This window comes from Urocitellus parryii, chromosome 8 (assembly GCF_045843805.1).
Source record: "Urocitellus parryii isolate mUroPar1 chromosome 8, mUroPar1.hap1, whole genome shotgun sequence".
Lineage (NCBI taxonomy): Eukaryota > Metazoa > Chordata > Mammalia > Rodentia > Sciuridae > Urocitellus > Urocitellus parryii.
This window is the reverse complement of record NC_135538.1, coordinates 26,111,668-26,119,808: the sequence shown is the minus strand read 5'-3', so window position 1 is coordinate 26,119,808 and position 8,141 is coordinate 26,111,668. Positions and strand designations below refer to the sequence as shown.

Here is an 8,141-nt window from a genome sequence, read left to right as displayed (position 1 = left end):
CAGGTAAATCTTCCTCCCACTCTCCAACATTCTTTCTTCCTTTTATAAACTCTAGAACAGCTCCATTCTTCGGGTTAAGCACAAAAGTAATATTCATAATACACCTAAACAGGAAAGACTAGCTATTCATTTGAATTTTTCTGGACTCAGAGAAGAATGCCATGTGTACTATATTCCAGAAACTGATCAAATGTCCCCTTCAAAACCTTGTCAGGCAGTTTACTTATTTCTTCTAAACTAATGAGGCTATGATGTACAGTGGACAATGTGGCCATGGGGGCTGGGGATATAGCTCAGTTGGTAGAGTGCTTGCCTCGCATGCACAAGGTCCTGGGTTCAATCCCCAGTACCGCATGTACACAAAAAAGTCCCAGTTCCACTTAGTAGCTACATAACTTTGGTTAAATTCATACTTACTTACTTAAAATGACCTTGTACATACAAGGCAATAACATTGCCACTGAGCTACATGTCCCAGCCCTTTTATTTTATTTTGAGACAGGATCTGGCCAATTTGCCCAAACTGGCCTCATACTTGTGATTCTCCTGTTTCAACCTCCCCAGTAGCTGCAATTACAGATGTGTGCCATTGCACCCATAATTTTTTAAATTACAAATTTTGCTTATAAATATAATTTTGAAGAACAATTTATCTGGAGGATAGGAAATAGTTATTAACTATACAAATGTTATAAAACTATGATAGCTCATTAAAAATAGGATTCACTTCATAAGGAATTCAGCTATTTTTGTTCTCATCACTACTATGCATCAAGTTTCCCTGAAAAGAGAAATGAGAGGTAAAGTGGTCTAGAATATCCTCCATCATAAAAAGAGTTTGCTTTTTTTTTTTGCCTTTTTTTTTTTTTTAATGCTGGGGATTGGAGCCTCCTAAGCACTGACTACCAGAGATACACCCTCAGTCCCAGGGTGTGGATTTTGCAGAGTTGCACAAAACACTGTATTTATATAAAATACTTTAGGCTTTACCATCTGTACTTGCTAAAGGTAGCTTACAGTTTGGACCTCAGTTTCCTGAAAATAAGTTATTTAGCTGAGGAACTCCAGCCTGCATGGGTAGAATACAAAGAGCAATAAAGTTAGACTTCCAATAAGGAAGCCAACCCTTATCAGCTGCTTCCTTTTTATCTCTCCAAAAAAGGAAGCACCATTTTTTGCCTGTTGACCTGGTTCTTTTTATTTTTGAATTAACGACCACAAGATAATTATTAGTAAGATTGCTTGATTTAGCAATAAACAAACAAACAAATAAATAGAGGTTTCACAGTTAAATTTGAATTTCAGGTAAACAATGAAAACATTTTTTTTCTATACATGTGTCCTGTAAAATAATTGAAAAAACAAGAAAATTTTCCTTATTTATCTGAAATTCAAATTTAATTGGCCATCCTGTATTTAATCTGTTCACCTCATTTGTTGGGAGATAAATTATTTCTAAACATATTATTGCCTTCTCTATAATCTTCATCACCCTTATTCTCTATCCCCCCCCACAGTGATTTTCACACTTTGAAGTACTACAGGTGTTTTGTAAACAAAATAGAACACTAATTTGTATATATGTAAAACTGCTTGAATTCCAGAACTGCCAGTGATTTTTTCTTTTTATTTATTTATTTATTTTTGGTATTGGGAATTAAACCCAGGAAATTTACCACTGAGCTACCTCCCAATCCTTTTTATTTTTTATTCTAAGGCAAGGTCTTGCTAAATTGCAACTTCCTTGCCTTATCTCCTGAGCGGTAGGATTATAGGTGTGCACCAGGCAAGAACTACCAGTAATGACTTGGGTTGAAACTCAGGAAGAAATCCATAATCTCATATAATTATATTTTATCACTTATTTTACGTATACAATTACAGAAATAAGCTCAGAACTGAATTTTTATTTTAATGCATTTATGTTCTCTGGTTTCTCAAAACAATTTAATGTGATAAAATACTGCCACCTGGAGGCCAGAAGCAGGTATAGCTAAAAGCATCTTCATAATTCTGGATTGAAAGCCTGAGTTATGGTGACATGTGATATAATCATGCCATTCGGAACCCTGCCCTAATCTAGGCCTAATTTTTTCTCATTTATCCATTCATTTAATAAATATTTGCTAAGTTTCTTTTATATGCCAAACACTATGTTAGATTTCATGAATATAAAGATTATATAACCTAGTTCCCTCCTTGAATAACTAACAGACTAGTGGTAAAGACAGGTAGATTGGGGCTAGGGTTGTGGCTCAGTGGTAGAGCACTTGCCTCTAGCATGTGTGAGGCAATGGGTTCAATTCTCAGCACCATATACTAATAAATAAAATAAAGGTCTATCAACAACTAAAAAAATATATTAAAAAAAAGACAGGTAGATTATCAGATGTCATCCCAGAAACCACTGCCCTTTAAAATTAAAATTCGATTAAAATTAGCCCTACCTGTATATAGCAGAAAACACATATGTGTCCTTCTAAGTGTAGGGTAGAAAGTGGTTTGTAATTTTCCCATTCACTGTGGATGCTAAGTTCCTGCTTCATATGAGGCAGTTCAGAGTATAGACTATTGATATACATTTTGTCTTTGTTCACTATATCTCCAAGGATACAGAGCACAACCTTTTTCACTTTAGTTCTATAATGACTCATCCACAGAAAGCTTTTCATCCATGACATTTCAAAGTATGAGTAGCATGTATGTGTGTTTACAGTAACACTAATAATTACAAATTAAAATTCCTTGCTCTTTTAAAAGTCCTCCTTCTATCTATCATTTTAGCCAGTTTTTCTTCTTCTGCCTCCCTCTCTTTGCTGTTTCTTAGCAACAACACTCAACCCCCACACTCCAGGGAATGATTTTTCCTCCTTTATTACACAGGGCAAGTTGACTTTCTCAATTTCATATCCTCAAACTTAGCCTCCTACATATCTGTGTGTGTCCAGTTGTCATTGTGACCCCATAACAGGTCATCTACCTTGAGTTTTACCTCCTTTCTTGCCTCTACATACAGATTTATTTTTCCAGTGACAGAAATCATGCCAACTTCTTAAAAGGCAGAGTGGTAGGACTTTGGGTTTTAAACAAACTTCTTTGGTGTGTATGTGTATTTTCCCGTAATGGAGATTGAACCCAAGGCCTCATCTGTGCTAAGCAGGGGCTCTACCATTGAGCTATCCCCCTACCATTTCACAAACTTACTTGTTACACAGAGATATAAAGTGTCATGGTGGCCTCCTTGCTTCCCTTCCGCTCTCCCTGTCTCCCTTCTTTCCTTCCACTTCCATTAACATATTATGAGTTAGTCCTTCAAGTGTTTCTTGGCAGTCTTTTGGTACTTCATGTGAATACTGGTGAATTTGGTCTAAACTTCTAGAAAAGGAGAGAAAACTGAAGGAAGGGTCATGATGCAGTATAACCCATGATATATTTTGTTTTCTGGTTAACACAGCCTTCAGAAACTGGAGTGCTCCTATTACAAGAATTTGTGAAAATGACCACCTACCTTGGTGATAACCATCCCCTAATCCTGTCAATTACTCTTGGCCTTAAAAGGAAGAATAAGTTTGAAATTGGATTAATACATGAATTTGCAGAATCACAAACTATCCTAAATGATAAGTTTTAAGAACTAAAACTAAGTTTTAGTTTCTAAGCATTAGATCTTTTGGCAGGAAGGCCAATCTACTGCTTCCTCAAACATGCCAAGCTCACTTTGCCTTAAGACCTGAACTTCAGGATATGTTTTGTTCAGGGATGTTCCTCTCCTAGATCATTCCAAGGTTGGATCATGAGCTTCATTCAGATCTCAACCTAGAAGTTGTCTTTTCAGGAAGGCCTCCCCTGATATTCATCCTTCAGTACCCCACTCCTTACAATAACTCCCTATGACTTTAAACTGCTATTTCAAGGCATTTAACCATCAAATGATAGTCTTATTTGCCTCCTAATTTATTGTTAATTTCTTTTATCAAGAATACAGATCTCTGACTACAGGTTTTTTTTTCTGTTGTTGTTGTTTGTTACTAGGGATTGAACCCAGGGGTGTTCTACCACTAAACTACATCCAAACCCTTTTTATTTTTAGGTAGCATCTCCTTAAGTAATTCAGGCTGGTCCCATGTTTGCTATCCTTCTGCCTCAGCTTCCTGAGTAGCTGCAATTGCAGGTGTGAATCACCATGCCCAGCACTATAGGGTTCTGAGAAAAGAAACTGATAAGAATGTATCCCAGGGCATTGATTGTAATAGCAATAAATGGGGAAAGATCTAAATATTCATCAATATAGGAGTTCCAAATAATTTGTAGCAAACCTATTTTGATTATATAGGCAAAAAATGAAGTAAATATATAAAGCAATATAGATAGATCTAAAAACATAGAATTGGGTGAAAAATATTGAGTTGCAGATCAATTCACAAAATACAATAGCATTCATGTAAAACTTCAACATTCCAAAGCCATTTCATGTATTGTTTATAAACACATAGTAATGCTTTAAATATAGAAACCTAGTTCATTAAGATTCATTTTCAGGGGCTGGGATTGTGACTCAGCGGTAGAGCGCTTGCCTAGCACGGGCTGGACCTGTTCAATCACATAAAAATAAAGGCATTGTATTGTGTCCATCTACACCTAAAACATAAATATTTAAAAAAAAAAGATTCATTTTCATTCCTGATCCTAGTTGCCTCTTTTACTCTAATGTTCTATTTCTTTCGTCTAAAACTGTAAAATGACAAAACTTTGACATCTGTTCATTTTGGATACTGAGTACGTGAGTGTTTGCTCTGTGTTTTAAATTTTTTTGTTTTGTTTTGTTTTGTCTGCCAGGGGCAGTGTCCCACACACGCTTTTAATTTCATCTCCTTGGGGAGGCTGAGACAGGTGAATTGCCAATTAGAAGCCAGCCTGGGAAATTTAGTGAAACTCGGGGTCTTAAAAAAAAATGTAGGGGGCTGGGGATGTAGCTCAGTGGTAAGGCGTCCCCTGGGTTCAATCCTCACCCCCCCCCCAAATCAATCATAATTTTAAAATGGAGGGTGGTGGAAGAACAATCCATACTAGAAACCAGGAGACGTGGATTCATCTTTGCCTTTTCTCTCTGGCATTGGCATAACCTCATTAGCAAATAGCCAAGGCGGTGTTCCTTCAAAGTCCCTTCAATTTGAAAGAATCTAAAATTTCCCATCTCCAACCTCCACACAGGGAAGGCTACCCAGACCAGGGAATGAAAAATGGATTTCTTCTCCCATTCAGGGTAAATCCTTTTCTCAACACGCAATTCCTTGTCCAGGGGAGAAGTACAGTAGGAAACCGTCTCTGGCTACTTGGATTGACTCCCCTCAGAGATTCCTGTGGGGGGATTAGGACACCTACCTCATAAAATTGTAGTGAGTTTTATTGATAACGCAAGTGTAGTATCTGGACAGAGCCGCTACTAACGGTAGTAACAATAATCTCACTTAGGGTCTCAGCGACCTGATCACCACCTCATTTTTCCCGCGGCCCTCCAACCGTGGTCGGTTTAGCCTACTAGAGTTGGGGCAGCGAATCGGAAACAATCAGGAACCGTTGCTATGGCGACACTTTGCTCCGCCCCCGGCTTCATACGAATAGCATGCTGGGAATTGTAGTGCGTGGGGCTGAGCCTCGCCTCAGGGGCGGGGCTGCGTCCTGTAAGGGTACTACATTCACCTTTCCCAGCTCCACCGCCACTCTTTATCACGCCCTGTGTCTGGGCCACAGACCTAAAGTGCAACGGCTGGTCATGGGTCCTCCTTTCCAAGCCTTTCAGAGTCACAGCTGAAGGAAGAGCGGGGGAAGTAATGAGGTGCCGAGGGCGGAGACCCGAGAGACACTGTTGGAGCAGGAAGGGGCGGAGCTCCCACCCAGGGTTCGAAGGCACCGCCTCCTTGTGTCACTTCCGTAAACAAGGGGCGCTGCGCTGCCGCGGGTCGGGAGATGTGACCCGGGATCTAGCTGCAGCTGCGGCAGTGGCGTCCGAGGTTCCCGGATCTTTGCGGGTTGAGGAAAGGGACCCGGACTCTCTACTTCCTCGGGTGGGTAATGAAAGCAAAGGAAACCCCGCAACGCCCTCCTTAAGGCCCCCTTAGGTCACTGCTGGGTTTGGGATGGTGTTGGGTTATCGCTTTAGAGGACTGGGAAAGGGGAATGGGGTGAAGTCCAGAGGGACTTTCTCTGGTCCTGCTTGGATGCAGGTCTGGCACCCAAAATTAGTTTGTAAGCCTGAACGGTTTGCGCCTTCTCTAAAACGTTCCTTGCTGCTTGGTATACAAGAAGGATTTCGGTGGTTTTGCGACACATGTTACCTTCACTAAACGAATAAATCTCAAGCCTTGGCCCCGCAGAACACCATTGCCTGAGGCCACGGTTTATTTGCGTTACTTTACTTCTTAGGTTTTTTTTTTTTTCTTTTTTTTTCGTCCCTTGATCGTGGGTCGCCAAATGTGTTAGCATCCTTTTTGGGAGGGGTTGCTGAGGATTCAACCCGGTCACTTTAGCACTGAGCTACGTCCCCAGTCCTTTTTATTTTTAATTTTGAGATAGGATCTAGCCAGGTTGCTGAGGCTGGTCACGACCTTGTGATCCTCCAGTGTCAGCCTCCGGAGTGGCTGGAATTTACAGGCATCTGCCACCATACAAGGCTGTATTATTACCATCTTAAAATTTGAAGGCCAATGTGTTTATGTGTATCATAAATGTATGCAGACCCTTGCCTCTTTGGAGAACTAATACCCTATTAGTTCAGTTGCCTTTTACAGTTTCATTTAATTTGCATGTTGAAACAAACCCCAAATGAGTGTTTTATTACTAAAAATGCTTTCATTTCTCCCACCAGTACTGGGGATCGAACCAGGAACTTTCTACCACTGAGTTAATTCCCCATTCCTTTTATTGATGGATCCATTGATTGAGACACAATTGCCAAGGCTGGCCTGGAATTTGTGATCCCCCTGTCCCAGCTTCTTGAGTGGCTGGAATTGCAGGTTTTGGCCAAGGCACCTGGCTTAAAAATGCTTGTTAGGAGAAATATTGTTTGCCAATATTTAAATGGATTTACAGTTGGTGTCTGGAATTAGAGACTGGGCACTGGCATCTTTCCCAGAAAGCCTTTTCTTTTTTGGAGGTATCATAGCTAAACTCTTGATTGTCTAGAGTCAATCAAAACTCAGCATTTTAATTTCCAGGGCTAATGGTACTGAGTCCAGACAATAGCCAGAAAGGAAATCTATTTTCATTAAAATTCTCAAATAACTTTTAGGAGTGACAGCAGGGTTTGAATCTTTTTGAACAGTCACAGCATGATTAAATACAACACGATATTTTTTAAAAGGTCTAATGTTCCTGAGGCAATGTACAATTTGATATGGTATATAGCCATCTGAATTTCTCATTTTTATGATAAATGAGTCAATGGAATTAAGAAAAAATTAACCTATGCAAAAATAAAACAGAAATGTAGAAGGACATTTTGGGGATAGCTAAGAAATAAAACTGGTTAATATGTGAAGTAATGGGACAGTATTGAGATAAATATAAAGCCTTACACATATTCCCCATGAAAAGGACATCTGTAACTTTATAGTGTTAATTTTAAAAATATGAGCAAAACCAAAGATATGATTCTTGTTTCCTTAGACATTGGTAGTATATTTAAGTATTCAAAATAGGCGAGAAACAAGCTTGATTTTATAGAACTGCACTTGATCATAGAGCTAGAATCTAGCTAGCATCAGTCTTACTTCTAGGTACAAACTAATGTTTGCTTGGTAATTGAAATAAGACTTCTAGTTGTTATTTAAAATTCTGTTACCCTGAAAATTGTACATCTGTCTGAATCTGAGTTGTTTTTTCTAAGAATACATTTTGAAAGGGAGACCTAAAGGCCACCTAAAACTTGAGTCAGGCTGGGATATAATATGAATGACTTGTCTTATTGTTTACATATATTGTGCACCTTGTGTAATGTTTGCTTCTCAAGTGCAGGAACTTTGTCATATTTAGTGCTGTTTCCTCAATATTCATAATAGTACCTGGCTCATGGGAGAGAATCAGCAAATATTTGTAGGAAAAGTGAATTAAGAAGATGGTTAAAGGGTTGGGGATGTGGCTCA

At 39.1% G+C, this 8,141-nt stretch overlaps 1 protein-coding gene and 1 non-coding gene across 2 annotated transcripts in view; both read left to right on the top strand.

Annotated features, from left to right (window-relative positions):
* The first annotated feature begins 281 nt into the window (after positions 1-281).
* Positions 282-355, top strand: Trnaa-cgc (transfer RNA alanine (anticodon CGC)). Its single transcript has one exon. It is a non-coding gene; the product is annotated as a tRNA-Ala (tRNA).
* A 5,631-nt stretch (positions 356-5,986) lies between these two features.
* The window catches only part of Ccdc28a (coiled-coil domain containing 28A), a 17,442-nt gene continuing 15,287 nt past the window's right edge, over positions 5,987-8,141 (top strand). The window contains exon 1 of the mRNA XM_026391900.2: positions 5,987-6,065. The gene's annotated coding sequence lies outside the window, so the exon portion shown is untranslated. The remainder of the gene's footprint in view (positions 6,066-8,141) is intronic.